Raw genomic sequence first — 15157 nt, forward strand, 5'->3', positions numbered from 1 at the left:
GTCTGTGTGTACCCACATAGAGCTCTGATCTTGTTTGAAGCCACTTACACTCCATCTCAAAATGACTTGGGTGTCTAAATACTGCCTTACTATTCCTGTGAGCACCCAGACCTGGAATTTAAGCCCTTGTTCATGTGCGATTTAACCCTCTGTGTGCTGAATGGCTCGTGTCTGCCTCCATCCCGGGATGCATGGACTAGGTGTTCCCAGCTGTCATATCCAGGGACCTCGGTGCACTGAGATCCATGAGGGCCAGAGCAGACATCTGGGTCAGCTTCTGAGGGAGCAGCAGGGGTGTAGGTACCTTCTTACCAAACTTCTATAGAAGCATTGAGGGTTTTCAGGTTGTGTGCTACAACCTCATGTCTTTGTACATCAATGCATTCTTCCATCCTAAAGCTCTAGATAAGCCAAAATCACAGTGCAGGAAGAGCCAGAGGAGCTCCTAAGGTCTGTCCTTCCACCCCTCTCATCTAGAGTGGTCTCAAGCTGTGTGTTGGTGCCAGTTCTCACTGCTGCTTAGGACCAGGATCACAGTGGTGGGTCTGCTGCTTTCCAACAAGCCCGAAGCCCAACAAACCTGGTTGCAGTGGCTGAATTTCATGTGCAAACACCACAAAGTGGAGTTTGTCATGATCTTCACCTGACAGCCAGCCCAGCAGGCTGAGTCTGCTCACACACCAGCCTCTGTGCACCCCATGATGAGTATAACCAGAGCCTGGAGTCTGGGTTGAGCACCAAAACCAAGAGGATTCTGCATGGGCTTGAGTTTATTGTGAACATCTCACCAGGTTCTAACATCTACATTACTTGTTCTGGTAACTGCTTATTCCATGTTTAAATTATAGCAGCGGATACACCCGCTGCCATGCAGGCTGCAATCTTCCTCTGGCTTTATGTATTGCCACGAGGTACTGAGCAGCAACACCACAGCCATCCCAGGGGACAAGCTGAACCTGCTCCCAGATGTTTTTGCAGCTGGAAGGAGAAAAGCCTTGTAACGCTTAAGGATAAATCGGTTTCAGAGTATTTTTGTAGTACATAAAATAATGTTTTATATAGAGAGAACAAAAGAGGCCAGGGGAAGGATGTGGAATTCCTCCAGTAAATTGCTCAAGGAATTTTTGCTCAACTCTATTTCTACCAGAGGAAAAATCTGGCTGTGATCATGGTGTTACCCTCAACCAGGAGCCAGGGCTGGAGTGTGCCAGTGCAGGGTGGGGAGCTAAGCATCACCATCCCAGCCCCCTCGACGGCCCAGTGAGCTTTCCTTCCCCTTCATGCCATGCTGTGGGTTAGCTCAGGAACCAGCATCTCCATAGCAGGAAATCTAACCTTTCTCAACCCAGGTTATTCCCAGAATTTGGGTTTCCCAGGGAGGTACTGAGGAGAGAGCAGCGCTCCTGAACAAGCCTTTCTCTTGTCTCTCTGATTTGAAATGTAAGTTTGGTTTCTAAAGTAAAACAAAACAAAAAAAGAGAAATCCGTTTCAAATCAACGTTTTGACTTGAAATGTCATTTTGTTTTTAACTGGAGAACCGGAGTGAGATGACATTTTAAGTCAAAATGTTAATGTTTTGTTTAGACATCTCCCATGGGAGAATTTGAATGCTTCATCCGAGCTGACATTTGCCTGTGAAAGAATCCCAAACTGAGGGGTTTTCTCCAAGCAGGGGCGAAAGTTTTCCACGGTGAGTGTTTGAAGAGGGTCTGCAGATGATGTGCTGTTAGCAGGAGTGTCCCCAGGTGTGTCATTAGCCAGACCCACGCTGGCTGCTCCTCATAGCAGGGAAGGAGTGGATTGAGCGCTCCTCCGGCGGAGGTGAGCGGGTCACCGGGCTAATGCTGTGCTATTAAGCTGCTGCATCTCAACCAAATCCTCTGGCACTTGAAATAATGAGCTCTGCTAATTCAGTGTGTTCTGTATGCCCTTGCTTAGATGGAGAGATCCTGCCTTCCCTGCGCTCGTCAGGCCGCGTGGTGCATCCCGAAGCCTGTGGATTCTGCTAATTCCATTTGAGGAAGTGCTCAATTACTGCCAAGCCCAGGTTTGCTTGGCTGGAGAGCCTCATCTGCAGGAGCACCCCGTTGTGCAGCAGCGAGACATCTGTCTGCAGGGCTTCAGCTGGACTTCACCGTGATTTCCAGGGAGAAGGGAATGGAGAATCGAAGGCAATGAAGAGGATTGGTCACCCGCGCCACTGGACCTGTGCTAGCGGTGAGGTTTCCTAATCCCACTGTGCTCCCGTGGCACAAGGGCATGGTTTGCTTTTGCTCTACGGACATGTCTACAGCTGAGCGGTTGTGATGTGCAGGAGCAGCTCCCAGACCAGCCTGGGATGGGGAGGAGTGGGGTGAGACAGGCAGTGACACCTCTTGCACCCAGAGCCCATCACAGGGTGGGAGCATCTCCTTACTGCATGGGGTCTGAGTGATGCCATGAGGATGGGCAGCGTGGGGAAGGTCCTTCCCTGTGGCCACCACACTGGGGTGCCCCTTGCAGGAGATGGAGAGGGGCAGCACATGCAGGAGGTGCCCAAAGTGCTGCCCTGTGTGGTGATCTGTGCCTGGTCCAGGGTGTCCCTGCTGTGAGGAGCAGGTCCATGGCTCTCAATGAGTCTGGACCACTCCACCTCTTCTTCCTCCCTGTTGGATGGAGGCAGCTCCGAGTCAGACAGCAATTGCAGGGCAGGAGCTGCCTGGTGCTACCAGGGGTCTGGGGTGAGAGCAAGACTGGAGCTGGCCTGAACATCTTTAAAGCACCAGCTCTGGGTGGTGTTTGCTCGTGGTACCTCTGCTTTGATATAGGCCACTGTTCTGCTACTTGTATGAAGTGAAGCAAAAAACCCATCCCCAAACCAGAGCCTTCCTTGATGCCTGCTTTTCTTCCTGGCCAAATTAGTGAAAACACTGAGTCTCTGAAGACACCAATTCATGGCTCCAGACGCAGAGGACAGATTTGTCTGAGTTCTGGCTGGTTTGGGAGGATTTGGCTTCTCCACACCCAGGGATAGAGAGCAGGCAGCCCGCCGGCTCCCGGGAGCCAGAATGGTGCTGAGCCTCTCAAGAGGAAATTAAAAATACATCGGTTCTCATTCTCAGACATCTTGCCTGAGGGTTAATGCAGTGTCTGCTTCTGTCTCCCCCTTAACCAGAAAGAAAACAACTTTCAAAAAGCTTTGGTGTTTGCTTCTGCCTTGGCAGCATCTCCCCTGTGGGAGTGTGCTGGAGGGATGGGATGGGATGGGATGGGATGATCTGCCCATGGGGGGGCTGCTGGGGAGGGAGCACAGGAGGAGCTGTTGCAGGACTTAAAATGTGGAGAGGATTTGAGCCAGGCAGAGATCAGCCTCCATCCCTCTGGCCACATCCCGGGGACAGGGAGGCACTGTGCATGCAGAGACACGGAGAAACAGCTCTGGGATGAGGGAACACGGCTTAGGCATCGCTTCAGGCTGCCCATGGCTCATCTTCTCACAGAGCCACGCTTGCAGCCTCTAAACCAGATTCCAGTTTGGAGCTAACAAACGCTGCCAGCACAGAAATCCACCATTTCCCAGTGTGCTCCCAGCCCTGCCCTGGCTGCTCTCATGCTTCCTGGTGCAGTGGGAGCATCCCAGCCCTCTGCTCTTCCCAGGGCACAGGTTTTCCATGTCTTTTCCTTTGCAGTGTTGTGACAGCAGGATCCCTGTGGCAGTCCAGCGCTCTGCAGGCAATCCCTGCTGGTAAAGCACACCAATCCCCACAGCATCCACCGCGATCAGGGAGATAGCGCTGCGCTTGGCCTTCGCCTGCCCTGGTTAGTTTTGAGGTGTTGGCAAACACTAAAATTATCTTTAATTATTGCTCCAAACCAAGCAAACAACATCTCCCGTGTTGGAGCAGCGGCTCCGGCTGCGGTTGCTGATGTGTGGTGGGTGCAGGACCAAAACCCTGGAGGCGTGATTCCACGGAGGCTTTTGGCTTGTCACGTCGCTCCTGTGGGTTGTCAGAGCTGCTGTGGCTGCCAGCTTGTATTCCCTGGGGTTTTCCCCCCTTCTTCCCCATCCGCTTTGAGGGAAGCCTGGAGGAAGGCAGCGGTGTTGCTGTGACAGTGCTGGGGGTCCTCTGGCTATAGCGCTTCTCTTAACACCACTTGAAGGTCCCTGCGAGCATAGAGCATGCAGCATGGGGCCGTCACCTCGCATTAACCAAGCAGCAGGGCTGGCTGCATCCCCGCTCTGCGGGAGCTATCACAGCTCATGCCTCTCATGGAGTATAGAACCATGGAACGGTTTGGGTTGGAAGGGACCTTAAAGCCCATCCAGTTCCAAGTTCTTGCATCCTGCCCACCCCGCACAGGAGGCCAGGAAGGTGAGCCAGGGGATGGGCAAAGTTCCCAGCTCCAGCCGGACAATCCCACTTTCCCATTATCCAGAGAAACCACAGGCCCGTCTGTACTTTAGTTTAATTGCTGCTTTTCTGCAACACTTCAAAGACTGTTTCTAACCGCAGTATGCGGCACGTATTATTAGATTTGTTTTTGGAATATAATGATAAACTGTTGCCATTATGGAGGTAGACATAATTATCTGGAATCTATTTTAATCTATTCTGCCTTTTAAATATTCTATGTTCCTTTTTAATAAGAGGTAGCATCCACCCTTTGATGTTATAGCGGAGGTGTAGAAAGCTCTCCTCTCCTTGCTGAAAATGTTAATTGAATAGCCTGCCTTTCTCTTCATTAGCTGCATTAGCTTGCATTAACACCTTTTAATATCTCTTTAAAATCTTGTTCAATTTACTTTCTTTAATCTTTTCCTTTCCCAGAGTGTTGCATCACTTTGATCCTCATCTTCTTCTTTTCTTTGATGACAACTTTGCGTTTAATTTGTATTTGAATTGAAATGGAAATTTCCTAATTCCCCAGAATTCAGCGTGTATTTTACACAGTTCTGGCATCTGCATTAGCATGTGGTGCTGCCCATGTGGGATGAGGATCAAGGGGGTAGGAGGAAGGAATGCAGCCATTGGGATTGCTGCCCAAAAAGGCACTCACTGCCCTGCCATCCCCTCCTCGACACACAACAGCTTCACCATCAGATGCCTTGAGGATCACAGACAGGGTTAATAAAGGGCTTGTTCTCCAGGGCCCGGCTCCCAGACTTTGCGTTCTTGGTCATGCCAAGCTGTGCTGAGCTGTGCCAGTGCTCAGCACCACGCAGAGCGCTTCCATGGGGTGCCCTTGCAGGAGCAACCCAGGCAGCAGCGCTCACCAGCAGCCTGCAGAGCTTGTATAAGCCCCTCACTGCTCGGGAGCCCCACATCTGAGCTGATGTGTAGCACGTTGTGGGTCCTGATGCCCATCAGCCCCTCTCAGCTGCCTGCAGTGCCCAGCAGAGACTGTGGCAGTCAGCAAAGTGGATGAGTGTCACTGATGGCTCGTGGCCACCACAAACTGGTGTCTTCATCCCTCTCACACTGTGGAGGACCCAGAAATTGGGAGCTCCTGCAGGGGCAGGCTCAGACCTGGAGCTGCCTGGGGCTGGGAGGGCACAGTGGTACCTGCCAGGGACTCATGTGCAAGCCCCATAGAGGTGTCTCCCTGTGAAGAGCATTCCTGATGCTCATCCCTGGGGTTTGCTGGTTTTCCTTCTTGTTTCTCACATAGACAGCAGCAAGGCTGGCTATGCTGAGAACTAAATGCATGTGTTAGGAGGCCAGGAAGGTTTATTGCTCTCTCTGCAATTAAATTAAACATCAGCCGTGGATGCTCGGGGTACATATGGGTGCTGAACTGGGTTCCTTGTGCCAAGCTGCGTGGGCAGGGAGGCACAAAGTGTTCTGATTTATTTTACTTTTTAGGATTAAAGTGTAATAAATCAGCTTACTCTTTAGAAAGAATGACTAATTTTTTAAGACTTTGTTCTTGGTGGTCTTCATCAGAGCTCTCGATACCTGTTAAAACAAACTGGTGTGGATTTTAACAATAACATCAGAGATGAACGACTTTTTTCTGATTGCTTTGAGCAGCACTTGTCGAGCCCAGAAGAAGAGATTGTTGATTGATCCATTATGCACAGGCTGGATTTCTTGATTTCTACAAATATTTCCTTTCTTTGTGAGCATTTGTGCTGTCCTTCACTTGAATAACGTTGATGTGGGGAAGCTCGTTACCGTGGGCTGCTGGGTCACACGGCTTGGGTCTTGTTTTGCAGTGGTTACTCACATCCAAAATGAATAAGGAGCAGGGGTGAGTGTGTGATCCTCCCTCCTATTTCCCTAGCCTGAGTATGGGAAACACAAAAACATCATTTGTGGCAGTGCCAGGCCAGTGACTGCGTTCTGCATTACCCACCCCTGCAATTGCCCTTCACATGATGAGGGACCAGAGGCTGCAGCATGCACAGGGTCTCGGTGCCATGTGTATTATCCCTTCCATATAGAAGCAGTGTAACCTGGAGCTCAGTGGGATGCTGATGTTCTCCAGCCCACCCCACCGCCTCCTCCCCCTCCTTCGAGCCTCTTTATCCACATCCATCCCAGCAAACTCAAAGGGATGCTTGCTTTTCCAATGAAGCCATCCACCTTTGCCGTGGCTTGACGGTGGGGGAGGTGATGTTGTCCCTCTTAAAGCTGACAAATGAACTCTGTGTCCAGCATGGGAATGAATTGGCCTCAAATCTCTGTGGAGAAGGCGTTCCGGTCACGGAGGACTGTGCCATACCATGCTGTGTGCTCTCGCTCCACAGCTCTGCCTCGGAGAGCTGGGAATTCATGGGATGCTTTGCGTCTTTTCCCCTTTTAATCACTGTAAAGGAAGCTCTAGTTTTTTTAAGCATTGCTCTTTTCCTTCTCTTCCTTTGTGGGGAAGAGCAGCTTTGCTTGGAGGCTTGTGCTTTGCAGATGCTCCTGGGGAAACAAGGGGTTTGCCACTTCCATAAGCTGCGCTTGCACCCGCTCCGTGTGATCCTTCACTTAAACCAGAGGCAGCATCTAACAGCACCTCCCAGGCTGGCAGAGAAGAGCTGTGTAAGATGGAAGGATACAGGGAAGTGTCTTTCTGGGATCACAGCTTGTCAGTGAGCATAATAAATTCCCTGGCTGGGGAGGTACCTTGATGTCAGGTTACAGAGCACGACCTTCCCCCAGGCACCCGTCCCTGCAATGGCAGAGTGTGAGAGTGTGTGGTGGATGCGATTGGGAAAGAATGACACAAACTGTGTCTGAGAGCCAGAACTCAGAGAGGCTGAACCTTGCACCTCCTGATGTCCCCTCACTAACCAGGTCCGTGTGGGGATGAGGACCTGCCCCCAGTGTCACCTCCAGCAGATCAGGCCGTTGCTCACCTCAGTCTCCCTGCTTTGTGGCCCAAGGGTGCTGGGTGGAGGTTGTATATGGACAAGGCAACCTGCTGCCTCAGTGCTGTATTTGGAAAGAGCCTGATGCGTGCAGTGCTGTTTCGGCTTGCTGTGGTCCTCTCTCTTGCTCCACATCCCTGGGAGAGAAAAATAACCTGGAGCATTGTTGGTTTTCCTCCCTTACATCCTGGGAGAGATCTGGCTGTACACCACACTTGATTGAAGTGGACTTTTATCTTCCTGCTTATTCTTCCTGTTTCCAACCCCCTCGGTGTGCCTCGTGCACTGGTGAAAACCGCAAACTGTGAAACCCCAAACAAACCCCAGCCTATGGGGCACGGGGGGGGGGCGTGGGGATGGGCTCTGTGGGGCTGTGCACACCTCGGGCTGCCCTTCCCAGAGCACCAGCAATAGGGGTTGCTTTACGTCCTCCCTGGAAAAACCCAAACCTCAGCCTGGCATCGCTTGCACAATGTCCCACAACAAATCACAGCAGATCCCAAAACCCGAGTCTCGCGTTCCAAACACATGTTGCTGCCTGATCCTGCCCGCTGGGGCTCAGGCGCTATGCCCTGCTCTCGTGGGAGCTTTGCGTGGAGGAGGCTGGAGAATCCAAAGCAATTTCACGATGAGCATTAAGGAAAGGTCTGATGACTGCATGTCATGAGAAGCTCCCCTTGCGACACTGCTGGGGCTGTGCTGTGTTTGTGCTCGGTGGTGTTTCTCTCCTGATTTCCAATAAAAAAAGGAAGGCAGGGAATCTGAAACCCTGCCTCGGTCAGGTTTAATTAGTTTCTAGATTTGAAGAACAAAGAGCTCTGAGGTGTTGAGGACCACATCAAATTAAAGCTGTGCTCGCTGTGGAAGTGATGATGGGGAGCTAGCAAATTGGAACTGCCAGGGATGCTCACTGCCTATTGATATTTCCACACTATCATCTCGTCTTGTGGAGGGGCAACGGGAGCAAGCGTAGGATGCTGCAGACCTGTTCCTTGGGTGTGTGTGATCCCACCGCCCTCCTGCAGCTGCTTTAGGGTGCCTTAAACACTTTAAACACTGAAAAATAGAACAGGATCTTCTATGCCTGTGAATTGGTGGGGTTTCAAATACTGGTAGACTATGCTGGGAAGCTTTTGGGGGAGGCTGGGTTGGGGGCCTCTTGAAAACAGGCTGCAACAAAGCAGCTCCTCAATTTTTAGGGCTATAACGAAAGCAGATTTGAATCCTGCCATGAGATTTTGCCCACATGAAGGGAAAATAAACCCTGTCTTCCATGTGCTTTGGTCCAAAAAGCAGTGAGCATCCAGCCCAAACTCTGCTTTACTGGAGAGGGATGTCTTCTACGAGGGTGGTTTTACTTCAGAGGCGTATGCACAAGAATGATGAATATTTCCCATTATTAACTCCAGTTTTATTTGCTCATGACTCTGAAGTTAGCTTGGGGGAAAACTTTCTGTGGGCAATGTCTGCTTTAGGTTGAAACTTTGTTTTTAGGAAGTTCTGGCGAAAACAATCCAACCACATCTGAGCGCGCTGGGAGGGATTGGTCTGCTTTGACATGCTTGAAAGGCAAAATAGAGCACACACCACAGCATCGCTGCCATGCTGCTGTGCACGGATGGGCTGCAGGCTCAGCCATGGGTGGGATATGGGGGGGCTCAGCTCTCCAGCCCGCTGGCTTGCTCCTCTTGTATCTGGGATGTCCCTGACGCTGCTCTCGGTGACTGCTCGTGTCCTGCTGCAAGGTGGATGGGATGAGCTGGGCTTGCCCTGCTGCTGGGGACCAGTAAGGTGACCACACACTGCAGTAGTGATCTTGGTTAGCACTGGTGCTCTGTGCTCCCTGTGTGGGTTCCCAGGCTCTGTGGAAGGGAGGAAGAAAGCAAAGCAATTCGAAAGCAGAGTGGTGAGGGAAGCAAGAGGAGAGCAGGCGATGGGATGCCATGAGGAGCACCCAGGAGTCCTCCACCCTTACCACAAGGCTCCTAGAGGAAAGTGTAATGCTCTCGTACTGTTCAGGCATGTAGCAAGGAGAGAAAGTAGCTCCCAAATCTGGATTTCTGTCAGATAGAAGCAAGAGCTGTAAATAACCAACCCCTTTGGTCGTCTGGGGTTAATCCCAGCCCAATGTGCTCTGTTTCCTGCAGGGTTTGGGTTGGCTGCTGGTGCCTGTGGGAAGCCTCTGCTGCAGGCAGGGGTAAGGATCCTCCTGGTATGCTCCCGTGCTGCACCCCTCGCCCAGTTTTGGTGTGCACTGGATTAGCTGTGTGGGTGATGCTGGTGTTCAAAGCAGCAGCACCATTTCCTTGGCCCCTTGGGTGAGCTCCTTGTAGTCCCAGATCCCCTCTGCCATTTGTTCTCCCTTTTGAATTTGCATTTATGTGAATGCTGAGATAAGAGAATCTGGGCTGACCTGTGCACATGTCTTCCCTGCTGGAAAGACCAGGGTGAAGCCCTTCATGAGGTCTCCAGGGGCTGTGTCTCTGATGCACGTCCCACAGGCCAAGAGCCACTTGAGCTGAAACATGCCCTGGAAGGAGCAGAGTATCCCCAAGGACAGTGAGGTTTGGGAATCAGTGAGGTTGTCTGTGTGCTGGTGTGCAGCAGGATGGACTGTGCTCTCCCAGCATCACTGCTCCTTGCATTGGGCAGGTCAAATGAGGTTTGGTGGCTTAATTTCATCTTTTGGCCTGGGGAAACTGGGGTCTGCTGCAGCCTTTCGTGAGCTGGGAGCATCTCAGGACCAGCTTCACTGTTCTGCTGCGTCGCTGTTGGCCATAGCCCCAGGTTGTGCCCCCAGGCATGAAATCATGATGCTGGCCAAGGGAGCCAGGGATTGGCAAATGCGTGATGGGGAGTTGAGGGTGGGGAAGCTCAGGCTGCATCTAAACAGGAGCATGTCACTGATATTGAATTGATTTCATCCATCCCAAGCTTCTCCTCCTCCCTCTGCTGCAGCTCAGTCCTGCGGCAGGAGAAGAGCTCTTTCCCATTAAAAGCTGGGCTCGGTTCTCCTGGGCCGGCTCTCTGGAATGCAGCACTTGCATTCAGCTGAAAGGCTCATTGAGTGAGGACCCGTTTCTTTGCAGATATTTAAATGGAAATCTGGGAGGGTTATTAAGCAGAGAGCAGCGAATTTATTCTGGTCATTTATTATTGATGGGTAACATGACACTGTTTTAATAATGTTTTCTGATCCTGCTGCAGCACAGCAGTGCGGGACGGGAGCAAGCTCAGGGGAAACCAAGGCTCTTTCCCTTGCTGCTACAACATGCTGGTTTGCCTGAGACCCCAACTGATCCTTGATGTTCTCCTTCCAGCTGCCCAGGCTGCCCTGGGGGCTGTCGGCAGAAACGGGGCTACCTCTGTGCTGGACACAGAATCATTTTGGGTTGGATGGGACCGGTTGAAGTGAGTCCAGAGGAGGCCACAGAGCTGCTGCGAGGGCTGGAGCAGCTCTGCTCTGGAGCCAGGCTGAGAGAGCTGGGCTGGGGCAGCCTGGAGAAGAGAAGGCTCCTGAAGGGGAGACCTTAGAGCAGCTCCAGTGCCTAAAGGGGCTATGAGAAAGCTTGAGTTGGTCCCTTCAACCCAAACCAGCCTGGGACTCTATGAGCCCTCACCAGGGGCTGGGAAGCTGCAGGCACCATGAATGAGCCCTGTGGCTTTGTCAGTGCTTCCTCCCACCAGCCCATTCCCTAGAGCAGCAGCTGTGGCTTGTCCAGGAACAGGCGGATAATCCCAGCATTGGGCTGGGGCTATGGGTCTTGCATGGGTGAGGGGTTGTGTATGGACCCCCCCCAGGCACAGGAAGGGGACATTTCCTGGGGTCCTGGCACACAAAGCCCGAGCAGCAGCGGGAGCCCCCCTGGCCCTGCCCAACCTGCACTAATCACCTTGTTAAACCTCACTGAAACAGTGAAACTCTCTGTGTGCAAACAGACCCGTGCCCTCGGTGCCTGGCCAGGCCAGCCGAGCGTGCCGCACTGCCCGCGGTGCCTCGACCCCGTGGCACTGAGCCCTGGCTCTGGCTCTTCCTGCAGGCGGTATGGGTAGGAAGAAGCCTTTGGCAAGACCCCAGCGAGGCCTCATTTTTCCCTTGGGTTTGCCTCTCCTCACACTCTGTGGCTGGTTTGCAGTTGCCCCTATGAATGAGCCATGGCTCTTGAAAAGCATCCGCTGCTCCGATGTTTTCACTGGGTTTCCCAGGGCAATGGGACCCCGCTGCCCTCGAAGGATCCGAGGTGTGTGCTTTTGGGGGCAAACTCCATCTGAGGTGAGCCAAGACACCTCCAGGACTTGTCAAAGCTCTTTATTCTGACACCGAGCCACAGCATTGCTGTGCAGCTCTGCACCGAGTTCACTCTGGGTGGTGATGTACAAGGGGTCTGGAAATGAAAGAGAATATCTTGCCTTCGAAAAGGAGAGGGTTGTGTCTGCTGTGTTAAATTCAGAGACCTGGAGGTGAAAAACACCCATGCGTGTGCGTGTGATGAAAAGCTTCCTGCGAGTTCATCCCGTGTAATTGGGGTGAGAGCTCTTGCACTGTGCAAAATCACCATGCTGGTCACAGGGTGGGTATGGGAACGGAGGGGTGTGCGGAGACACAGCCCCTGATGTGGTTTGAACACTGCCTGCAACTCCCAGGCCGGGCCATTAGAAATTAAAGAGGTGCTGTTAATCTGTGTTGGAAATAAAACAAGACACACATGAGCTCATCTGCTTGGGCTGGACTGCTGCTGGTGTCAGCTTCAATTGGAATAAACAAGCGTTGCTCGCCTGTGCTGAGCTACTGGAAGGCAGAGCGTTGCTGGGAGCAAGAGGCTGCTCCGCTCCCCAGCGAGAACCACTTGCCCAATTCCTGCTCATTTTTAAACAGAGGCGGCTGTGGAAGCGAGAGGGTACTCAGGGGTACTCATTACCACTTCTGCTTTGCAAGAGTTTTCCTCCAGCGCCCATAAAAACACTTCTTGCTCTCACGAGGGATTCCACATCAAATATTCGAAGCAGATTACACTGAGAGCCACACAGGAGAAAGGGGAGAGAGGGAAAAAAAGGTCTAAACTGTTCAGTTGCTTTAATAAAGGAGCCAAAAAGGTTAACACAGAGAAAGGGAGGTGAAGGGAGGGGGAGAGGCTCCTCGGCTCCTGCTCGGGGCAGTGCTGCTGAATGCCAGCACAGCCTCTGTTTTGAAGTGGGTGCTGCTCCTGCTGAGCCAACTCGGGGCACAGGTTGTTACCTGCAGCCAAGAGCAGGCTCCTGAGCAGGGATAACGCGCACGTGGCTCTTCCCAGAAACTCCGTGCACTGCTGCTCTAATAAAACAAAAAAGAAGGGTGGTGAGTATTCCTGCCCTGGAGGCGAGGTGGCGTGTTTGAAATGGGTTTGGATGCTGCTGGTCTACACAGAGATCTGCTATCCCTGGAAGTGCTCAAGGCCAGGCTGGATGGGGCTTGGAGCAACCTGCTCTAGTGGAAGGTGTCCCTGCCCATGGCAGGGGGTTGGAACTGGAGGAGCTTTAAGGTCCCTTCAACCCAAACCAGTCTGGGATTCTGTGATTGTATCCCGGGCTGCGGGTAGGCTCCTGCATTGCACCCATGAGTTGCAACAGGGCAGGAGCCAACCCCTGGGCTCACCAGCCTTTATTTGAGGTGTGGGTGTTTAGTGAGCACCGTGGTCCCTGCTAGCTGGGCTGCTCCTGCTCTTTGTGTCTCATTTGCACCTCAGTCCTTGCTGATCATGCACCTCAGGCTGAGGAGCCCGGGCAGTGCTGCTCGCAGCCCAGCTCTGGGTGATGCTGGGGCACAGGGAGCTCTGTGCTGGCTGCAGCTGAGCCTTGTGAGACCTCTGGCACTCACCAGCACTCGTTAGGGAAATGGCCCTGATGAGGAATTAGCACAGCTGAACCAAATCCTTGGCTCTTGCTTGAGTGGGCAGGGATATAGTGACCCAGAGCATGCAGGGGACTGGCCCTGACTGGGTAAACCAGCTTCAGACCTGTGACTTTTGACTATTAGCACCAGGGACTGGGACTTCTCCAGCCATTTGTTCCTGCTGTGATTCTCTAAATCCTCTCTCCTCACCAGGAACCTGGAATTGCTGAGCCTTGTTTCGTCCCAGGTAATGGGGCAGGGGGTGAGCAGGAGCTGGGGCAGGGGTGGGGGTGCTCAGCAGCTCTGGTTTTACAGTGGAATGTGGGGAGATGCAGTATCCCTGCTGGCAGGGACGTGGCTTTGCCTGGCAGTGTGGCTCTTCTGGTGATGTACTGCCACAGGGAAATATTCAAACTCTGCTAAAGCTCTTGAGAGCACAATTTTGCTTCGCAGATACCATCTCCCCTCTCACAAACATGCTTTGTTGCTTCTCTCACGTGTTTTTTCTACTGTGTAATTATTTTTCTCCTCCTAATTGTGCTGCAGAGTGTGACCCTGGTTCTCGGGGGAGATGCTTCATCCTGTGAACCTGGGGCCTGGTTTTGGGGAGGCTGTGGCATCCTGGACGGCAGCAGGGTGCAGGTGCATGCCCAGGGGTACATTACTGAGGGTTATTTTCCCTTTGTGTGCAGCCTGGAGGGGTGGTGTGTGGTGCATGTGTGGTCTCTGAGCCTTTCCCACAATTACTGTGTGTTCGTTAGGGATGAGATGCTGTGCTAGTTCTTGAACCCAGGGTGTTTGTGATGCCCAGAGCCATACAGACCCTCTCTGGGGCCACAGGAAGATCTGGGAGTGAGAGCTTGGGGCAAAGCCACCAAACTCACCTACTTGGAGGGCTGCTTGCAGCAGGCGTGGATTGGATGTGGTGATGAAGCAGTTGTGTTCTACCATGAATAACCCCAAGGATTCATTTTGCAAAGTCCCTGCAGCCGCTCTCACCCTGTGGCATCATCTGGTGGGTGACAAGGGGTAGCCCAGGGTGGGCAGGTGATGCTGGGGCTGTTTGCCATCGCATGGAGGAAGTAAGGGGGGACCCCCAGTGCCCTCCCTGCAGCCCTCAGCACCTCCTGCGGGGTCCTGGCTGCCCCATGGTTGCAGCCTCTAATTGCTCAGGGTGTTCTTTCCCTTTCCCGCTGTTTAATTGCTAGATTCCTCCTCGCCAGCAGCACCTGTAGTGCTCTGCAATGAAGCTCGTGAGTCACAAGCCACCCACATCGAGTGTTTATTAACCCACAGGGTAAAGCACCGGGCTTTCAACACGCCGCATACCAGGAGCGGTACCCGGTGCCAGCCTCCACCCAGCCCCGTGCTGATGGGTGAAGGGTCCAACTCTGCCCCATGAGCATGGGTGCGGGTATGAGCTGGCCCTGTGCCGTGGTGCAGGTGTGGTCCCTGAGCTGCTGCCAGAGACATTGCTCCATGATTCTGTGCAGGGATGGACCGGGAGGACCAGCCTGCAAACAGAGATGCTCTGGGGCAAATAACCCAGGAATCCCAGACTGGTTTGGGTTGGAAGGGGCCTTAAAGCTCATGCAGTTCCAACCTCCTGCTACAGGAAGGGACACCTTCCATTGGGCCAGGCTGGTCCTGAGGAGCAGCATGGGTTGTTGTGGTTTCGTTCTCATAAGCAAATGGATTTGTGGCTTCAGTCAATTGACTCATAGCTGAAGTGTTACTTGGCAAGTGCAGGAGAGCTCCTGCTCTCTCTGCTGTTCCCCTGCATCCTCGCTGGCAAGTAACACATCACTAGTGACGGTTTAAGGCAGGATGTGGCTGTGGTTTCTTTTGCTGTTGTTTTTTGGGGGGTCTTTTCTTTTTTCCCCTTCAAGCTGAGATCCCCTCTAAAGAAAGCAAATCTCCGTGGTTGGGCAGTGATGCTCTTGCTGCT

This window comes from Strigops habroptila, chromosome 9, assembly GCF_004027225.2.
Source record: "Strigops habroptila isolate Jane chromosome 9, bStrHab1.2.pri, whole genome shotgun sequence".
In the NCBI taxonomy this organism is placed as follows: domain Eukaryota; kingdom Metazoa; phylum Chordata; class Aves; order Psittaciformes; family Psittacidae; genus Strigops; species Strigops habroptila.